The 22008-nt window shown below is 47.8% G+C and overlaps 1 protein-coding gene across 1 annotated transcript in view; it reads right to left on the minus strand.

Annotated features, from left to right (window-relative positions):
• DNAH17 (dynein axonemal heavy chain 17) overlaps positions 1 to 22008 on the minus strand; it is a 7556186-nt gene that overhangs the window by 6919793 nt on the left and 614385 nt on the right. The gene's annotated exons all lie outside the window — the stretch shown is intronic.

Genomic DNA, 22008 nt, shown 5'->3' on the forward strand with positions numbered 1-22008 from the left:
AAATCAACCCAGTCTTGTGAAGACTCCTTTTTGGTCTCTCTGAACTTTATCCTGTACAGGGAGTGCAGAATTATTAGGCAAGTTGTATTTTTGAGGATTAATTTTATTATTGAACAACAACCATGTTCTCAATGAACCCAAAAAACTCATTAATATCAAAGCTGAATATTTTTGGAAGTAGTTTTTAGTTTGTTTTTAGTTTTAGCTATGTTAGGGGGATATCTGTGTGTGCAGGTGACTATCACTGTGCATAATTATTAGGCAACTTAACAAAAAAAAATATATAGCCATTTCAATTATTTATTATTACCAGTGAAACCAATATAACATCTCAACATTCACAAATATACATTTCTGACATTCAAAAACAAAACAAAAACAAATCAGTGACCAATATAGCCACCTTTCTTTGCAAGGACACTCAAAAGCCTGCCATCCATGGATTCTGTCAGTGTTTTGATCTGTTCACCATCAACATTGCGTGCAGCAGCAACCACAGCCTCCCAGACACTGTTCAGAGAGGTGTACTGTTTTCCCTCCTTGTAAATCTCACATTTGATGATGGACCACAGGTTCTCAATGGGGTTCAGATCAGGTGAACAAGGAGGCCATGTCATTAGATTTCCTTCTTTTATACCCTTTCTTGCCAGCCACGCTGTGGAGTACTTGGACGCGTGTGATGGAGCATTGTCCTGCATGAAAACCATGTTTTTCTTGAAGGATGCAGACTTCTTCCTGTAACACTGCTTGAAGAAGGTGTCTTCCAGGAACTGGCAGTAGGACTGGGAGTTGAGCTTGACTCCATCCTCAACCCGAAAAGGCCCCACAAGCTCATCTTTGATGATACCAGCCCAAACCAGTACTCCACCTCCACCTTGCTGGCGTCTGAGTCGGACTGGAGCTCTCTGCCCTTTACCAATCCAGCCACGGGCCCATCCATCTGGCCCATCAAGACTCACTCTCATTTCATCAGTCCATAAAACCTTAGAAAAATCAGTCTTGAGATATTTCTTGGCCCAGTCTTGACGTTTCAGCTTGTGTGTCTTGTTCAGTGGTGGTCGTCTTTCAGCCTTTCTTACCTTGGCCATGTCTCTGAGTATTGCACACCTTGTGCTTTTGGGCACTCCAGTGATGTTGCAGCTCTGAAATATGGCCAAACTGGTGGCAAGTGGCATCGTGGCAGCTGCACGCTTGACTTTTCTCAGTTCATGGGCAGTTATTTTGCGCCTTGGTTTTTCCACACGCTTCTTGCGACCCTGTTGACTATTTTGAATGAAACGCTTGATTGTTCGATGATCACGCTTCAGAAGCTTTGCAATTTTAAGAGTGCTGCATCCCTCTGCAAGATATCTCACTATTTTTGACTTTTCTGAGCCTGTCAAGTCCTTCTTTTGACCCATTTTGCCAAAGGAAAGGAAGTTGCCTAATAATTATGCACACCTGATATAGGGTGTTGATGTCATTAGACCACACCCCTTCTCATTACAGAGATGCACATCACCTAATATGCTTAATTGGTAGTAGGCTTTCGAGCCTATACAGCTTGGAGTAAGACAACATGCATAAAGAGGATGATGTGGTCAAAATACTCATTTGCCTAATAATTCTGCACTCCCTGTATTGTTCAGTGGTTAAGCCATAACCATCCAGGAGTGCATTCTTAAGAACTGTAAAATTATTGGCATCATTTTCTTTCACAGTAAGGAATCTATCCCTACCCTTTCCACTAAATGATAGCCATAGGATAGCAGCCCACTGCTTTTGAGGGACATCCTGTACAACACAGGCCCTCTCAAGTGCAGCAAACCACTTGTTAATGTCATCCCCCTCCTTATAAGGGGGAACTATCTTGTGCAGATTCCTGGAATCATGCTCTTTTGCAGGATGACTATGGGGAATACTGCTGCTGCCACCATGGGTATCTAAACCCAACTTCTGTCTTTCCTTCTCTAATTCTAAAGACTGTCTATCCAAATCCAGCTGTTGCTTCTTGAGCTTCAGTCTGGTTTGTTCCACTCTCAATCTATTGAGCTCCCTTTCTAACAATCTGTCATCAGGGTGGGTGGGAGGGACATTTCTAGATACAGAGGTATGATGGGAATGAACAGAAGGAGACCTGTCTCTTACAGAGGGCACCCTAACAGCTTGGCTAACAGTATAATGTGAGAGCACACCATCAGTATGGTGTGATTCAACCTCTGTACCAACTATGCTAGACTGTCTAGTAATGGGCAGGCTGATAAGTTTCTTTCCTGAACCTTTTCCTGGGGGAGTCCCTGGATCAGATTGAGAACCATTAGCTACTTTTTCTACAGATTGGGCACTTATGGCCTTATCCTGTACTCTAAGCATATTAATTAACAGTTCTAAGGAAGGATTCTTCCCTACACTCAAACCTCTCTCTATGCAGAGACTCCTTGCTCCTTTCCAGCTAAGGTGATCATATGCAAGTTTGGACAGTTCAACTTTTTGGCCTGTGCCAGACATTTTTAGAGAGAGTTAAAGTGATAGACAAAGAGAAAAAAGTTTTCAGAACTTTTTGAAAAGACAGAAAAAAACTTTTTAAACTTTTAAGAACTTTTTGAAAGTTTAGAAGTACTTTTCAGCACTTAGAAAAGAGTGAAAAGAGGAAATGCAAAACTTTTTGGCTATGTGTATATACACTGACCTTGTTTTGTATATTTTTCTCTTATGAAAAGTACAATGACAAGAGTGGTAAGTAGTCTCAAGCACTTATCCCACCACTGCACAACCAATGTAGGAGGCTGGACTGGCTTGTAGTGAGTACCAAGGGGTACTTGCACCTTGCACCAGGCCCAGTTATCCCTTATTAGTGTATAGGGTGTCTAGCAGCTTAGGCTGATAGATAATGGTAGCTTAGCAGAGCAGCTTAGGCTGAACTAGGAGACGTGTGAAGCTACTACAGTACCACTTAGTGTCATATGCACAATATCATAAGAAAACACAATACACAGTTATACTAAAAATAAAGGTACTTTATTTTTATGACAATATGCCAAAGTATCTTAGAGTGTACCCTCAGTGAGAGGATAGGAAATATACACAAGATATATATACACAATAGCAAAAATATGCAGTATAGTCTTAGAAAACAGTGCAAACAATGTATAGTTACAATAGGATGCAATGGGGAAACATAGGGATAGGGGCAACACAAACCATATACTCCAAAAGTGGAATGTGAACCACGAATGGACCCCAAACCTATGTGACCTTGTAGAGGGTCGCTGGGACTATCAGAAAATAGTGAGAGTTAGAAAAATAACCCTCCCCAAGACCCTGAAAAGTGAGTGCAAAGTGCACCAAAGTTCCCCTAAGGACAAAATAGTCGTGTTAGAGGGAAAATGCAAGGAAAACACAAATCAGCAATGCAACAACGATGGATTCCTGACTGAGGGTACCTGTGGAACAAGGGGACCAAGTCCAAAAGTCACAAGCAGCTCGGAGATGGGCAGATGCCCAAGAAATGCCAGCGGTTGGTGCAAAGAAGCTCTTACTAGGCTGAAGAACTGTGAATACTGCAGGAACGACAAGGGCTAGAGACTTCCCCTTTGGAGGATGGATCCCACACGCCTTGGAGAGTTGTGCAGAAGTGTTTTCCCGCCGGATGGATGCCAACAAGCCTTGCTACACGCAAATCGTGCGTTTGGTGTTTTTGGACGCTGCTGGGGCCCAGGAGAGACCAGGAGGTCGCAAATTGGACCTGCAGAGAGAGGGGACGTCGAGCAAGACAAAGAGCCCTCACTGAAGCAGGTAGCACCCGGAGAAGTGCCAGAAACAGGCACTACGAGGATGCGTGAAACGGTGCTCGCCGAAGTTGCACAAAGGAGTCCCACGTCGCCGGAGACCAACTTAGAAAGTCGTGCAATGCAGGTTAGAGTGCCGTGGACCCAGGCTTGGCTGTGCACGAAGGATTTCCGCCGGAAGTGCACAGGGGCCGGAGTAGCTTGCAAAGTCGCGGTTCCCAGCAATGCAGCCCAGCGAGGTGAGGCAAGGACTTACCTCCACCAAACTTGGGCTGAAGAGTCACTGGACTGTGGGGGTCACTTGGACGGTGTCGCTGGATTCGAGGGACCTCGCTCGTCGTGCTGAGAGGAGACCCAAGGGACCGGAAATGCAGCTTTTTGGTGCCTGCGGTTGCAGGGGGAAGATTCCGTCGACCCACGGGAGATTTCTTCGGAGCTTCTGGTGCAGAGAGGAGGCAGACTACCCCCACAGCATGCACAAGCAGGAAAACAGTCGAGAAGGCGGCAGGATCAGCGTTACAGAGTTGCAGTAGTCGTCTTTGCTACTATGTTGCAGGTTTGCAGGCTTCCAGCGCGGTCAGCGGTCGATTCCTTATCAGAAGGTGAAGAGGGAGATGCAGAGGAACTCGGCTGAGCTCATGCATTCGTTATCTAAAGTTTCCCCAGAGACAGAGACCCTAAATAGCCAGAAAAGAGGGTTTGGCTACCTAGGAGAGAGGAAAGGCTACTAACACCTGAAGGAGCCTATCAGCAGGAGTCTCTGACGTCACCTGGTGGCACTGGCCACTCAGAGCAGTCCAGTGTGCCAGCAGCACCTCTGTTTCCAAGATGGCAGAGGTCTGGAGCACACTGGAGGAGCTCTGGACACCTCCCAGGGGAGGTGCAGGTCAGGGGAGTGGTCACTCCCCTTTCCTTTGTCCAGTTTCGCGCCAGAGCAGGGGCTAAGGGGTCCCTGAACCGGTGTAGACTGGCTTATGCAGAATTGGGCACATCTGTGCCCAACAAAGCATTTCCAGAGGCTGGGGGAGGCTACTCCTCCCCTGCCTTCACACCATTTTCCAAAGGGAGAGGGTGTCACACCCTCTCTCAGAGGAAGTTCTTTGTTCTGCCATCCTGGGCCAGGCCTGGCTGGACCCCAGGAGGGCAGCTGCCTGTCTGAGGGGTTGGCAGCAGCAGCAGCTGCAGTGAAACCCCAGGAAGGGCAGTCTGGCAGTACCAGGGTCTGTGCTACAGACCACTGGGATCATGGAATTGTACCAACAATGCCAGGATGGCATAGAGGGGGCAATTCCATGATCATAGACATGTTACATGGCCATATTCGGAGTTACCATGGTGAAGCTACATATAGGTAGTGACCTATATGTAGGGCACGCGTGTAATGGTGTCCCCGCACTCACAAAGTTCAGTGAATTGGCTCTGAACAATGTGGGGGCACCTTGGCTAGTGCCAGGGTGCCCTCACACTAAGTAACTTTGCACCTAACCTTTACCAGGTAAAGGTTAGACATATAGGTGACTTATAAGTTACTTAAGTGCAGTGTAAAATGGCTGTGAAATAACGTGGACGTTATTTCACTCAGGCTGCAGTGGCAGGCCTGTGTAAGAATTGTCAGAGCTCCCTATGGGTGGCAAAAGAAATGCTGCAGCCCATAGGGATCTCCTGGAACCCCAATACCCTGGGTACCTCAGTACCATATACTAGGGAATTATAAGGGTGTTCCAGTAAGCCAATGTAAATTGGTAAAAATGGTCACTAGCCTGTCAGTGACAATTTGAAAGTAATGAGAGAGCATAACCACCGAGGTTATGGTTAGCAGAGCCTCAGTGAGACAGTTAGGCACCACACAGGGAACATATACATGCACACCTATGAGCACTGGGGCCCTGTGTGACAGGGTCCCAGTGACACATACATATAGGCCACAAACCTATGAGCACTGGGGTCCTGACCAGCAGGATCCCAGTGACACATAACAACCATACTGAAAACATGGTGTTTTCACTATGAGCACTGAGGCCTGGCTATCAGGATCCCAGTGAGACAGTGAAAACAGTGACAAACACCCTGACATACACTCACAAACAGGCCAAAAGTGGGGGTAACAAGGCTAGAAAGAGGCTACCTTCTCACACCAGCCTAGGAGTCAAGCAACAGACATATATTGACAGAGTAGTGCAGTACCATAAACTTAAAATGGAATCTTATTAATTTTTTCTACAAGACATCCAGTAAATGAGCAGGCAGGCAGGTCAGTGAGGGATCCGCGGGAAAAGTATCTACCAGTACAATTGTTACCGCAGGTAGTAACCTTTTCTTCCGATGGATACTCCTCATTAGCAGAACAGATTAGGGAGCAATAACCTGCCCTTGGAGGAGGGTTGGTGGATGGTTAGACAAGGAAATCCTGCAGAACAGCTGTGGCAAAATGCACCTCCCTAACCACTTTGGAATTCGGGAAGTAGTGGGTGGCAAAAGTGTGCAGGGACGCCAGCGTCGCTGCTATGCACAACTCTGTTGTGAGAACTCTCCAGGCAAGGGCAGAAGTTGTGGATTTGGCTTTGGTGCAATGAGTCTTAAGCCTTTCCCAAGGGCTTTTCTTGACCAAGGTATAGCACGTTTTGATACATAGGATCATCCACCTCAAGAGGGTCTTTTTGTGTACTTTTCACTTCTTAGTGCCACAGTAACTGACAAGAGCTGGTCATTCAGTCAAATACCCTTGGTGCGGTCAACATAGTACGACCCAGCAGATACAATCACTCTTTCTCCTTAGTGGGGTAGTGCTGGGGATAGAAGGTTAAGAGGGTGTTTGACCTAGGTGTAAGGGAGTCACTACATTTGACAGAAAAGCAGTCCTGGTTCTCAGCACCAATTTGTTTGGATTAAAAAAAATAAAAACTGGACACTGTAGGAAAGTACCATCTTGCCTGGCATGTTACCCCCATATTTCACTGTATATATGTTGTTTTAGTTGTATGTGTCACTGGGACCCTGCCAGCCAGGGCCCCAGTGCTCATAAGTGTGCCCTGTATGTGTTACCTGTGTTATGACTAACTGTCTCACTGAGGCTCTGCTATTCAGAACCTCAGTGGTTATGCTCTCTCATTTCTTTGCAAATTGTCACTAACAGGCTAGTGACCAATTTCACCAATTTACATTGGCATACTGGAACACCCTTATAATTTCCTAGTATATGGTACCGCAGGGTATTGGGGTTCCAGGAGATCCCTATGGGCTGCAGCATTTCTTGTCCCACCCATAGGGAGATCTGACAATTCTTACACAGGCCTGCCAGTGCAGCCTGAGTGAAATAACGTCCACGTTATTTCACAGCCATTTACCAGTGCACTTAAGTAACTTATAAGTCACCTATATGTCTAACCTTTACCTGGTAAAGGTTGGGTGCTAAGTTACTTAGTGTGTGGGCACCCTGGCACTAGCCAAGGTGCTCCCACATTGTTCAGGGCAAATTCCCCGGACTTTGTGAGTGCGGGGACACCATTACACACGTGCACTATACATATATCACGACATATGTATAGAGTCACAATGGTAACTCCAAACATGGCCATGTAACATGTCTAAGATCATGGAATTGTCACCCCAATGCCATTCTGGCATTGGAGAGACAATTCCATGATCCCCCGAGTCTCTAGCTCAGACCCGGGTACTGCCAAACTACCTTTCCCGGGGTTTCACTGCTGCTGCTGCTGCTGCCAACCCCTCAGACAGGTTTCTGCCCTCCTGCGGTCCAGCCAGGCTTGGCCCAGGAAGGCAGAACAAAGGACTTCCTCAGAGAGAGGGTGTTACACCCTCTCCCTTTGGAAAAAGGTGTCAGGGCTGGGGAGGAGTAGCCTCCCCCAGCCTCTGGAAATGCTTTGATGGGCACAGATGGTGCCCATCTCTGCATAAGCCAGTCTGCACTGGTTCGGGGATCCCTCAGCCCTGCTCTGGCACGAAACTGGACAAAGGAAAGGGGAGTGACCACTCCCCTGACCTGCACCTCCCCTGGGAGGTGCCCAGAGCTCCCCCAGTGTGCTCCAGACCTCTGCCATCTTGGAAACAGAGGTGCTTCTGGCACACTGGACTGCTCTGAGTGGCCAGTGCCAGCAGGTGACGTCAGAGACTCCTTCTGATAGGCTCCTTCAGGTGTTGCTAGCCTATCCTCTCTCCTAAGTAGCCAAACCTCCTTTTCTGGCTATTTAGGGTCTCTGCTTTGGGGAATTCCTTAGATAACGAATGCAAGAGCTCATCAGAGTTCCTCTGCATCTCTCTCTTCACCTTCTGCCAAGGAATCGACTGCTGACCGCGCTGGAAGCCTGCAAAACTGCAACAAAGTAGCAACGACGACTACTGCGACCTTGTAACGCTGATCCTGCCGCCTTCTCGACTGTTTTCCTGGTGGTGCATGCTGTGGGGGTACTCTGCCTCCTCTTTGCACTAGAAGCTCCGAAGAAATCTCCCGTGGGTCGACGGAATCTTCCCCCTGCAACCGCAGGCACCAAAGAACTACATCACCGGTCCTCTGGGTCTCCTCTCAGCACGACGAGCGAGGTCCCTTGAACTCAGCAACTCTGTCCAAGTGACTCCCACAGTCCAGTGACTCTTCAGTCCAAGTTTGGTGGAGGTAAGTCCTTGCCTCCCCACGCTAGACTGCATTGCTGGGAACCGCGTGTTTTGCAGCTACTCCGGCTCCTGTGCACTCTTCCAGGATTTCCTTTGTGCACAGCCAAGCCTGGGTCCCCGGCACTCTAACCTGCATTGCACGACCTCCTGAGTTGTCCTCTGGCTTCGTGGGACCCTCTTGTGCAACTTCGGGTGAGCTCCGGTTCACTCCACTTTGTAGTGCCTGTCCCAGCACTTCTGCGGGTGCTGCTTGATTCTGAGTTGGCTCTTTGTCTTGCTGGGCGCCCCCTCTGTTTCCTCACGCAATTGGCGACATCCTGGTCCCTCCTGGGCCACAGCAGCATCCAAAAACCCTCACCACAATCTTTGCAGCTAGCAAGGCTTGTTGGCGGTCTTTCTGCACGAAAATACCTCTGCACAACTCTTCACGACGTGGGACATCCATTCTCCAAAGGGGAAGTTTCTAGCCCTTGTCGTTCTTGCAGAATCCACAGCTTCTAACATCAGGTGGCAGCTTCTTTGCACCCACAGCTGGCATTTCCTGGGCATCTGCCCACTCCCGACTTGATCCTGACTTTTGGACTTGGTCCCCTTGTTCCACAGGTACTCTCGTCTAGAAATCCATCGTTGTTGCATTGCTGGTATTGGTCTTTCCTGCAGAATTCCCCTATCACAACTTCTGTGCTCTTTGGGGAACTTAGGTGCACTTTGCAGCCACTTTTCAGGATCTTGGGTGGGCTATTTTTCTAACCCTCACTGTTTTCTTACAGTCCCAGCGACCCTCTACAAGGTCACATAGGTTTGGGGTCCATTCGTGGTTCGCATTCCACTTCTAGAGTATATGGTTTGTGTTGCCCCTATCCCTATGTGCCCCCATTGCATTCTATTGTGACTATACATTGTTTGCACTGTTTTCTATTGCTATTACTGCATATTTTGGTATTGTGTACATATATCTTGTGTATATTTGCTATCCTCATACTGAGGGTACTCACTGAGATACTTTGGCATATTGTCATAAAAATAAAGTACCTTTATTTTTAGTATATCTGTGTATTGTGTTTTCTTATGATATTGTGCAAGTGACACTAGTGGTACTGTAGAAGCTTCACTCGTCTCCTAGTTCAGCCTAAGCTGCTCTGCTAAGCTACCTTTTCTATCAGCCTAAGCTGCTAGACACCCCTCTACACTAATAAGGGATACCTGGGCCTGGTGCAAGGTGTAAGTACCCCTTGGTACTCACTACAAGCCAGACCAGCCTCCTACATTGGTTGTGCAGCGGTGGGATAAGTACTTTGCAACTACTTACCACTTTGTCATATTGTACTTTTCATAAGAAAAAAATATACAAAACAAGTTCAGTGTATGTACACCTAACCGAAAAGTTTTGCTTTTCTTCTCTCACTTCTTTGCTAAGTGCTGAAAAGTACCTCTAAACTTTCAAAAAGTTCTTAAATAGTTTAAAAAGTTTTTTTTCTGTTCTTTAAAAAGTTCTGAAACATTTTCTTTTCTTTTTCTGTCCCTTAAACTCTTGTCTATCATGTCTGGTACAGGCCAAACTCTTGATCTGGCCAGCATAGCTTATGACACCTTAGCTGGAAGGAAGCAAGGAGTCTCTGCGTAGATAGAGGTTTAGGGGTAGGGAAGAATCCCTCAAGACAACTGTTAGTTAATATGCTCATTGAACAAGATAAGATCTTAGGTGGCACTTCTGGTGAGAAATTAGCTGATGGTTCCCAATCTGATCCTGGGGCACCCCTAGCAAAAGATTTGGGAGGGAATCTTTCCAACCTGCCCCTTAGCAGGCCACCTAGAATAGCTGGTACTGATGTGAATTCACATCACAGTAATAGTGTTGCTTCTCATCACAGTAGAAGTGTTACTTCTGTAGGCCAGAATGTTAGAGTGCCATCTGTTAGGGAAGGGTCTCCCTCTGTTCATTCTCACCATTCTTCTATGTCAAGGCATGCCCAACCCACCCACCCTGATGACAGAGTGTTAGAAAGGGAGCTCAATAGATTGAGAGTGGAACAATCCAGGCTGAAGCTCAAGAAGCAACAGCTGGATTTAGATAGGCAGTCCTTTGATTTAGAAAAAGAAAGACAGAGGTTGGGGTTAGGACCCCATGGTGGCAGCAGCAGTATTCCAAATAGTCATCCTGCAAAAGAGCATGATTCTAGGAATCTGCATAAGATAGTTCCCCCTTACAAGGAGGGGGATGACATTAACAAGTGGTTTACTGTACTTGAGAGGGCCTGTGTTGTACAGGAGGTCCCTCAAAGGCAGTGGGCTGCTATCCTATGGTCATCTTTCAGTGGAAAGGGTAGGGATAGGCTCCTTACTGTTAAAGAAAGTGATGCCAATAATTTTACAGTTCTTAAGAATGCACTCCTTGATGGTTATGGCTTAACCACTGAACAGTACAGGATGAAGTTCAGAGAAACCAAAAAGGAGTCTTCGCAAGACTGGGTAGACTTTGTTGACCATTCAGTGAAGGCCTTGGAGGGGTGGTTACATGGCAGTAACGTTTCTGACTATGAAAGCCTGTATAACTTAATCCTGAGAGAGCATATTCTTAATAATTGTGTGTCTGATTTGTTACACCAGTACCTGGTAGACTCTGATCTGACCACTCCCCAAGAATTGGGAAAGAAGGCAGACAAATGGGTCAGAACAAGGGTGAACAGAAAAGTTCATACAGGGGGTGACAAGGATGGCAAGAAGAAGGATGGTAAGTCTTCTGACAAGGGTGTGGACAAATCTAAAAATGAGTCTTCATCAGGCCCACAAAAACACTCTGGTGGGGGTGGTGGGCCCAAATCCTCTTCAAATCAAAACAAAGAAAAGAAACCATGGTGCTATTTATGTAAAGTAAAAGGCCATTGGACAACATATCCCAGTTGTCTAAAGAAAAGCACCAAGCCTCCTACCACTACAACCCCTGCTGCTACACCTAGTGCCCCTAGTAATAGCAGTGGTGGTGGGAGCAAACCTACTAATAGCCAATCCAAGGGAGTAGCTGTGCTCACTTTTGGTAATTTAGTTGGGGTTGGTCTTGTTAGGGAGACCACAGAGGCTGTGTTAGTCTCTGAGGGGGCTATTGATTTAGCCACCTTGGTTGCTTGTCCCCTTAACATGGATAAGTACAAGCAACTACTCCTAATAAATGGTGTTGAGGTTCAGGCCTACAGGGACACATGTGCCAGTGTTACAATGGTAATAGAGAAACTGGTCCACCCTGAACAACACCTACTTGATCACCAGTACCAAGGAACCGATGCTCATAACAACACTCTTAGCCACCCCATGGCTGTTGTGAATCTCAACTGGGGGGGGGGGTTACTGGTCCAAAGAAAGTTGTGGTTGCCTCTGATTTACCTGTAGACTGTCTACTAGGGAACGATTTAGAGACATCAGCTTGGGCAGAAGTGGAGTTGGAGGCTCATGCAGCAATGCTGGGCATTCCAGGGCATATTTTTGCTTTGACCAGGGCTCAGCCCAAAAAGCAAAAAGGACCGGGTGACTTGGATCCTGGAACAATGGACCAAGTGCTCCCTAAAGCTAGTGTTAGTAAAGGTAAAACACTACCTACTACCCCTCCCTCTACAGTGGATTCAACTTCTGAGGAAGAAGAATTTCCACCCTGTGCAGAACCTACACCAGAGGAGCTGGAAGCAAACCCTGCTGAGGTTTTGGGTGAAGGGGGGCCTGCCAGGGAGGAGCTGAGTGTGGCACAACATACCTGTCCCACACTAGAGGGTCTAAGGCAGCAAGCTGTCAACAAGCAAATGGGGATGTCAGTGACTCTCACAGAGTTTACTGGGAGGATAACCTTTTTTACACTGAAGCAAGGGATCCAAAACCTGGAGCTGCCAGGAGATTGGTGATTCCTCAGGAGTACAGAAAGTTCCTCCTAACTCTAGCCCATGACATTCCCTTAGCTGGACATTTGGGGCAAATGAAAACTTGGGACAGGCTTGTTCCCTTGTTCCATTGGCCTAGAATGTCAGAGGACACAAAGGAATTTTGTAAATCCTGTGAAACCTGTCAAGCCAGTGGCAAGACAGGTGGAACTCCAAAGGCACCCCTTATTCCACTACCTGTGGTTGGGGTTCCCTTTGAAGGGGTAGGGGTTGACATAGTTGGCCCCCTTGACCCTCCTACTGCTTCAGGCAAAAGGTTTATCTTGGTGGTAGTGGACCATGCCACCAGATATCCTGAAGCAATTCCTCTAAGGACCACTACAGCTCCTGCAGTGGCAAAAGCCCTCCTGGGAATCTTTTCCAGGGTGGGCTTCCCAAAAGTGGTGGTATCAGACAGGGGAAGCAATTTCATGTCTGTTACTTAAAGGCCACGTGGAAGGAATGTGGTGTGACATACAAGTTCACCACACCCTATCATCCACAAACAAATGGACTGGTTGAGAGGTTTAATAAAAATCTCAAAGGAATGATAATGGAACTCCCTGACAAACTCCGCAGGAGATGGGATGTCCTGTTACCTTGCCTCCATTTTGCTTACAGGGAGGTACCCCAGAAAGGAGTGGGCTTCAGCCCCTTTGAACTCCTATTTGGACACCCTGTAAGAGGTCCCCTAACACTTGTGAAGGAGGGTTGGGAACAACCTTTAAAAGCTCCAAAGCAAGACATAGTGGACTATGTACTTGGCCTAAGATCTAGGATGGCTGAGTACATGAAAAAGGCCAATAAAAACCTTCAGGCCAGCCAAGAGCTCCAAAAGCAATGGCATGACCAGAAGGCTGTTTTGGTTCAGTACCAACCAGGGCAGAAAGTGTGGGTCTTGGAGCCTGTGGCCCCAAGAGCACTCCAAGACAAATGGAGTGGACCCCACATAATTGTTGAAAAGAAGGGTGAAGTCACCTACTTAGTTGACTTAGGCACTGCCAGGAGTCCCCTTAGGGTGCTCCATGTCAATCGCCTGAAACCCTACTATGACAAGCTGATCTCACCCTGCTCATGGCAACAGATGAGGGACAGGAAGAAGAGAGTGACCCTCTCCCTGATCTCTTCTCTTCCACAGAACAAGACGCTCTAGTGGAAGGTGTAGTTTTGGCAGATTGTCTTACTGCTGAGCAGAAAGACCACTGCATAAATCTCCTGGGTCAGTTTTCTGAACTCTTCTCTACTGTGCCAGGCACCACTTCTTGGTGTGAGCACACTATAGATACTGGAGACAGCTTGCCTGTCAAAAGTAAGATCTATAGGCAGCCTGACCATGTCAGAGACTGCATAAAGCAAGAAGTGCAGAAAATGCTTGAAATGGGAGTGGTTGAGCACTCTGAAAGTCCATGGGCCTCTCCTGTGGTACTTGTACCAAAACCTCATTCCAAAGATGGTAAAAGGGAAATGAGATTTTGTGTTGACTACAGAGGTCTCAACCAGGTAACCAAAACTGATGCTCACCCTATACCCAGGGCAGATGAGCTAATAGATACACTGGCATCTGCCAAGTATCTAAGCACCTTTGATTTGACTGCAGGGTATTGGCAGATCAAGTTATCAGAGGATGCAAAAGCATAAACCGCATTTTCAACCATTGGAAGCCATTACCAATTCACAGTAATGCCTTTTGGATTGAAAAATGCACCTGCCACTTTTCAAAGGTTGGTGAACACAGTCCTGCAAGGGCTGGAAGCTTTTAGTGCAGCATATCTAGATGATATAGCTGTCTTTAGCTCCAGCTGGGATGATCACCTGGTCCACCTATGGAAAGTTTTGGAGGCCCTGCAAAAGGCAGGCCTCACTATCAAGGCTTCAAAGTGCCAGATAGGGCAGGGGAAAGTGGCTTATCTGGGACACCTGGTAGGTGGAGAACAGATTGCACCACTTCAGGGGAAAATCCAAACTATTATAGATTGGGTTCACCCTACAACTCAGACTCTAGTGAGAGCATTTTTAGGCCTCACTGGGTATTACAGGAGGTTCATAAAGAACCATGGCTCCATTAGAGCCCCTCTTAATGAACTCACAGCTAAGAAAATGCCTAAAAAGGTATTATGGACAGCAAACTGTCAGAAAGCTTTTGAGGAGCTGAAGCAGGCCATGTGCTCTGCACCTGTCCTGAAAAGCCCCTGTTACTCCCAAAAATTCATTGTCCAAACTGATGCATCTGAATTAGGGGTAGGGGCAGTCTTATCACAACTTAATTCTGAGGGCCAGGATCAACCTGTTGCTTTTATCAGCAGGAGGTTGACCCCTAGAGAAAAGTGTTGGTCTGCCATAGAGAGGGAGGCCTTTGCTGTGGTCTGGGCACTGACTTCATTGTTCAGACAGACCACAAACCTCTACTTTGGCTAAAACAAATGAAAGGTGAAAACCCAAAATTGTTGAGGTGGTCCATATCCCTACAGGGAATGGACTATACAGTGGAACATAGACTTGGGAGTACCCACTCCAATGCAGATGGTCTCTCTAGATATTTACACTTAGACAATGAAGACTCATCAGGTCATGGCTAGTCTTATTGTCCTTCGTTTGGGGGGGGGGTTGTGTAGGAAAGTACCATCTTGCCTGGCATGTTACCCCCATATTTCACTGTATATATGTTGTTTTAGTTGTATGTGTCACTGGGACCCTGCCAGCCAGGGCCCCAGTGCTCATAAGTGTGCCCTGTATGTGTTATCTGTGTTATGACTAACTGTCTCACTGAGGCTCTGCTATTCAGAACCTCAGTGGTTATGCTCTCTCATTTCTTTCCAAATTGTCACTAACAGGCTAGTGACCAATTTCACCAATTTACATTGGCATACTGGAACACCCTTATAATTCCCTAGTATATGGTACTGAGGTACCCAGGGTATTGGGGTTCCAGGAGATCCCTATGGGCTGCAGCATTTCTTGATCTGACAATTCTTACACAGGCCTGCCAGTGCAGCCTGAGTGAAATAACGTCCACGTTATTTCACAGCCATTTACCACTGTACTTAAGTAACTTATAAGTCACCTATATGTCTAACCTTTACCTGGTAAAGGTTGGGTGCTAAGTTACTTAGTGTGTGGGCACCCTGGCACTACCCAAGGTGCTCCCACATTGTTCAGGGCAAATTCCCCGTACTTTGTGAGTGCGGGGACACCATTACACGCATGCACTATACATATGTCACAACATATGTATAACGTCACAATGGTAACTCCGAACATGGCCATGTAACATGTCTAAGATCATGGAATTGTCACCCCAATGCCATTCTGGCATTGGGGAGACAATTCCATGATCCCCCGAGTCTCTAGCTCAGACCCGGGTACTGCCAAACTACCTTTCCCGGGGTTTCACTGCAGCTGCTGCTGCTGCCAACCCCTCAGACAGGTTTCTGCCCTCCTGGGGTCCAGCCAGGCTTGGCCCAGGAAGGCAGAACAAAGGACTTCCTCAGAGAGAGGGTGTTACACCCTCTCCCTTTGGAAAAAGGTGTCAGGGCTGGGGAGGAGTAGCCTCCCCCAGCCTCTGGAAATGCTTTGATGGGCACAGATGGTGCCCATCTCTGCATAAGCCAGTCTGCACCGGTTCAGGGATCCGTCAGCCCTGCTCTGGCGCGAAACTGGACAAAGGAAAGGGGAGTGACCACTCCCCTGACCTGCACCTCCCCTGGGAGGTGCCCAGAGTTCCTCCAGTGTGCTCCAGACCTCTGCCATCTTGGAAACAGAGGTGCTGCTGACACACTGGACTGCTCTGAGTGGCCAGTGCCAGCAGGTGACGTCAGAGACTCCTTCTGATAGGCTCCTTCAGGTGTTGCTAGCCTATCCTCTCTCCTAAGTAGCCAAACCTTCTTTTCTGGCTATTTAGGGTCTCTGCTTTGGGGAATTCCTTAGATAACGAATGCAAGAGCTCATCAGAGTTCCTCTGCATCTCTCTCTTCACCTTCTGCCAAGGAATCGACTGCTGATCGCGCTGGAAGCCTGCAAAACTGCAACAAAGTAGCAACGACGACTACTGCGACTTTGTAACGCTGATCCTGCCGCCTTCTCGACTGTTTTCCTGGTGGTGCATGCTGTGGGGGTAGTCTGCCTCCTCTTTGCACTAGAAGCTCCGAAGAAATCTCCCGTGGGTCGACGGAATCTTCCCCCTGCAACCGCAGGCACCAAAGAACTGCATCACCGGTCCTCTAGGTCTCCTCTCAGCACGACGAGTGAGGTCCCTTGAACTCAGCAACTTTGTCCAAGTGACTCCACAGTCCAGTGACTCTTCAGTCCAAGTTTGGTGGAGGTAAGTCCTTGCCTCCCACGCTAGACTGCATTGCTGGGAACCGCGTGTTTTGCAGCTACTCCGGCTCCTGTGCACTCTTCCAGGATTTCCTTTGTGCACAGCCAAGCCTGGGTCCCCGGCACTCTAACCTGCATTGCACGACCTCCTGAGTTGTCGTCCGGCTTCGTGGGACCCTCTTGTGCAACTTCGGGTGAGTTCCGGTTCACTCCACTTTGTAGTGCCTGTTCCGGCACTTCTGCGGGTGCTGCTTGCTTCTGAGCGGGCTTTTTGTATTGCTGGACGCCCCCTCTGTCGCCTCATGCAATTGGCGACATCCTGGTCCCTCCTGGGCCACAGCAGCATCCAAAAACCCTAAACACGACCTTTGCAGCAAGCAAGGCTTGTTGGCGGTATTTCTGCACGAAAACACCTCTGCACGACTCTTCACAATGTGGGACATCCATCCTCCAAAGGGGAAGTTTCTAGCCCTTGTCGTTCTTGCAGAATCTACAGCTTCTACCATCCGGTGGCAGCTTCTTTGCACCCACAGCTGGCATTTCCTGGGCATCTGCCCACTTCCGACTTGATCGTGACTTTTGGACTTGGTCCCCTTGTTCCACAGGTACTCTCGTCTGGAAATCCATCGTTGTTGCATTGCTGGTGTTGGTCTTTCCTGCAGAATTCCCCTATCACGACTTCTGTGCTCTTTGGGGAACTTAGGTGCACTTTGCACCCACTTTTCAGGGTCTTGGGGTGGGCTATTTTTCTAACCCTCACTGTTTTCTTACAGTCCCAGCGACCCTCTACAAGGTCACATAGGTTTGGGGTCCATTCGTGGTTCGCATTCCACTTCTAGAGTATATGGTTTGTGTTGCCCCTATCCCTATGTGCCCCCATTGCATTCTATTGTGAGTATACATTGTTTGCACTGTTTTCTATTGCTATTACTGCATATTTTGGTATTGTGTACATATATCTTGTGTATATTTGCTATCCTCATACTGAGGGTACTCACTGAGATACTTTGGCATATTGTCATAAAAATAAAGTACCTTTATTTTTAGTATATCTGTGTATTGTGTTTTCTTATGATATTGTGCAAGTGACACTAGTGGTACTGTAGGAGCTTCACTCGTCTCCTAGTTCAGTCTAAGCTGCTCTGCTAAGCTACCTTTTCTATCAGCCTATGCTGCTATACACCCCTCTACACTAATAAGGGATACCTGTGCCTGGTGCAAGGTGTAAGTACCCCTTGGTACTCACTACAAGCCAGACCAGCCTCCTAGAGACACAAACTAAGAGCTTGTAACTCGGTCACCGGTCTGGCTAAGGCGATAGCCACCAAAAAGTCAATTTTGAATGTCAACATCATTAAGGACAACTATATAGGGGCTCAAATGGAATACCCATAAGAAGAGTCAATACTAAATAAAGTTCGCATTGGGGCACAACAAAGGAGTCTGGAGGATATATATTCATCAACCCCTTTGAAAAATGAATGACAGTGAGGGACATGAAATGGGATGACTGGTCCTGCAAACAGAGGAATGCAAACAAGGCAGATATATACCCCCTGACAGTGCCTATCGCACAACCCCAATGAGCAAGACATTGTGTATTACAGTACCTGAGACAGCTCAGTCAGCACACTATGCAAAAGAGTTGCTCCATCTGCCCGAGTAAGCAGATTTCATGGAGGGGTGACACACTGACAAAATGATGTCCACCAACTACATTGTCAGTTGAATGGAACGCTAAATCTCCCTGTACGTAGGTGGAGGCCTCTGAGATTGGGGTGGAGAACGTGTTCTTCCAACTCAGAGGGAAGTTCTAGCCTAAGTGGTAGACTCAGTGGGGGACATGTGGAAAAGCACAGAAGGTCCGCATTCTACACCCTCCTTGGCCAGTCCTAGGCAATGAGTATGATTCGGGCCCAGCTTTAGTACATGTTCCTCGGAACGTAAGAAATCAAAAATATGGACGGGAAACATGTAGTGCAGCTGAAAGATTCACTTCAACTGAAATGAGTCCCCCCGCTCCCAAGACTCCCCTTGATTGGTAATTAGAGGGCGCAGAACTGCTGGCCCTGAGCATTTCCAGAGGAGGTGAACAAGTCCCTGATGAATGCCCCACTGGGCAACATCTGGTAGAAGAAACTGTGAGAAAGTAGCCTCTTTCTAGCCTTGTTACCCCCACTTTCGGCCTGTTTGTCAGTATATGTCAGGGTGTTTTCACTGTCTCACTGGGATCCTGCTAGCCAGGGCCCAGTGCTCATAGTGAAAACCCTATGTTTTCAGTATGTTTGTTATGTGTCACTGGGACCCTGCTAGCCAGGACCCCAGTGCTCATAAGTTTGTGGCCTATATGTATGTGTTCCCTGTGTGATGCCTAACTGTCTCACTGAGGCTCTGCTAACCAGAACCTCATTGGTTATGCTCTCTCTGCTTTCTAAATTGTCACTAACAGGCTAGTGACCAATTTCACCAATTTACATTGGCATGCTGGAACACCCTTATAATTCCCTGGTATATGGTACTGAGGTACCCAGGGTATTGGGGTTCCAGGAGATCCCTATGGGCTGCAGCATTTCGTTTGCCACCCATAAGGAGCTCTGACAATTCTTACACAGGCCTGCCACTGCAGCCTGAGTGAAATAATGCCCACATTATTTCACAGCCATTTTACAATGCACATAAGTAACTTATAAGTCACATATATGTCTAACCTTCATCTGGTGAAGGTTGGGTGCGAAGTTACTTAGTGTGTGGGCTCCCTGGCACTAGCTCAGGGCAAATTCCCTGGACTTTGTGAGTGCGGGGACACCATTTCACGTGTGTACTATACATAGGTCATTACCTATGTATAGCGTCACAATGGTATCTCCGAACATGGCCATGTAACATGTCTAAGATCATGGAATTGTCACCCCAATGCCATTCTGGCATTGGGGAGACAATTCCATGATCCCCTGAGTCTCTAGCACAGACCCGGGTACTGCCAAACTACCTTTCCCGGGGCTTCACTGCAGCTGCTGCTGCTGCCAACCCCTCAGACAGGTTTCTTCCCTCCTGGGGTCCAGCCAGGCTTGGCCCAGGAAGGCAGAACAAAGGACTTCCTCAGAGAGAGGGTGTTACACCTTCTCCCTTTGGAAAAAGGTGTCAGGGCTGGGGAGGAGTAGCCTCCCTCAGCCTCTGGAAATGCTTTGATGGGCACAGATGGTGCCCATCTCTGCATAAGCCAGTCTACACCGGCTCAGGGATCCCCCAGCCCTGCTCTGGCGCGAAACTGGACAAAGGAAAGGGGAGTGACCACTCCCCTGACCTGCACCTCCCAGGGGAGGTGCCCAGAGCTCCTCCAGTGTGCTCCAGACCTCTGCCATCTTGGAAACGGAGGTGTTGCTGGCACCCTGGACTGCTCTGAGTGGCCAGTGCCATCAGGTGACATCAGAGACTCCTTCTGATAGGCTCTTACCTGTGATACTAGCCTATCATCCTTCCTGGGTAGCTAAACCTCCTTTTCTGGGTATTTAGGGTCTCTGCTTTGGGGAATTCTTCAGATAACGAATGCAAGTGCTCGTCAGAGTTCCTTTGCATCTCTCTCTTCTGCCAAAGGATCGACCGCTGACTGCTCAGGACACCTGCAAAACCGCAACAAAGTAGCAAAGACGACTACTGCAACCTTGTATCGCTGATCCTGCCGCTTTCTTGCCTGTTTCCTGGTGGTGCATGCTCTGGGGGTAGCCTGCCTCCTTCTTGCACCAGGAGCTCTGAAGAAATCTCCCGTGGGACGACGGAATCCTCCCCCTGCAACCGCAGGCAACAAAAGACTGCATCACCAGTCCTCTGGGTCCCCTCTCAGCACGACGAGAGTGGTCCCTGGAACTCAGCAACTCTGTCCAAGTGACTCCCACAGTCCAGTGACTCTTCAGTCCAAGTTTGGTGGAGGTAAGTCCTTGCCTCCCCACGCTAGACTGCATTGCTGGGTACCACGTGATTTGCTGCTGCTCCGGCTCCTGTGCACTCTTCCAGGATTTCCTTCATGCACAGCCAAGCCTGGGTCCCCGACACTCTAACCTGCAGTGCACAACCTTCTGAGTTGTCCTCCGGCGTCGTGGGACTCCCTTTTGTGTCTTCGGGTGAGCTCCGGTTCACTCCTCTTCCAAGTGCCTGTTCCTGTACTTCTGCGGGTGCTGCCTGCTTCTGTAAGGGCTCCCTGACTTGCTGGGCGCCCCTCTGTCTCCTCGTCCAAGTGGCGACATCCTGGTCCCTCCTGGGCCACAGCAGCATCCAAAAACCCTAACCACGACCCTTGCAGCTAGCAAGGCTTGTTTGCAATCTTTCTGCTTGGGAACACCTCTCCAAGCTTCTTCACGATGTGGGACATCCATCCTCCAAAGGGGAAGTTTATAGTCTTCTTCGTTCTTGCAGAATCCACAGCTTCTACCATCCGGTGGCAGCTTCTTTGCACCCTCAGCTGGCATTTCCTGGGCATCTGCCCAATCTCGACTTTGTTGCGACTCTTGGACTTGGTCCCCTTGTTCCACAGGAACTCTAGTCTGGAAATCCACTTTGGTTGCATTGCTGGTGTTGGTCTTTCTTGCAGAATTCCCCTATCACGACTTCTGTGCTCTCTGGAGAATATAGGTGCACTTTACACCTACTTTTCAGGGTCTTGGGGTGGGCTATTTTTCTAACCCTCACTGTTTTCTTACAGCCCCAGCGACCCTCTACAAGCTCACATAGGTTTGGGGTCCATTCGTGGTTCGCATTCCACTTTTGGAGTATATGGTTTGTGTTGCCCCTATACCTATGTGCTCCTATTGCAATTCACTGTAACTTTACATTGCTTGCATTACTTCCTTTTGCTATTACTGCATATTTTTGGTATTGTGTACATATATCTTCTGTATATTTGGCTCCCTCATACTGAGGGTAGTCACTGAGATACTTTTGGCATATTATCATAAAAATAAAGTACCTTTATTTTTAGTATATCTGTGTGTTGTGTTTTCTTATGATATTGCACATATGACACCAGTGGTATAGTAGGAGCTTTGCATGTCTCCTAGTTCAGCCTAAGCTGCTCTGCTATAGCTACCTTCTATCAGCTTAAGCTGCTAGAAACACCTCTTCTACACTAATAAGGGATAACTGGACCTGGTACAGAGTGTAAGTACTCCTTGGTACCCACTACAAGCCAGGCCAGCCTCCTACATTGGTTGTGCAGCGGTGGGATAAGTACTTGCAACTACTTACCACTTTGTCATTGTGTACTTTTCATAAGAGAATAATATACGAAACAAGTTCAGTGTGTGTACACCTAACCAAAAAGTTTTGCTTTTCTTCTCTTACACTATCTGCTAAGTGCTGAAAAGTACTCCTAAACTTTCAAAAAGTTTCTAAAAAGTTGAAAA

Source organism: Pleurodeles waltl, chromosome 7 (assembly GCF_031143425.1).
Source record: "Pleurodeles waltl isolate 20211129_DDA chromosome 7, aPleWal1.hap1.20221129, whole genome shotgun sequence".
Classification (NCBI taxonomy): domain Eukaryota; kingdom Metazoa; phylum Chordata; class Amphibia; order Caudata; family Salamandridae; genus Pleurodeles; species Pleurodeles waltl.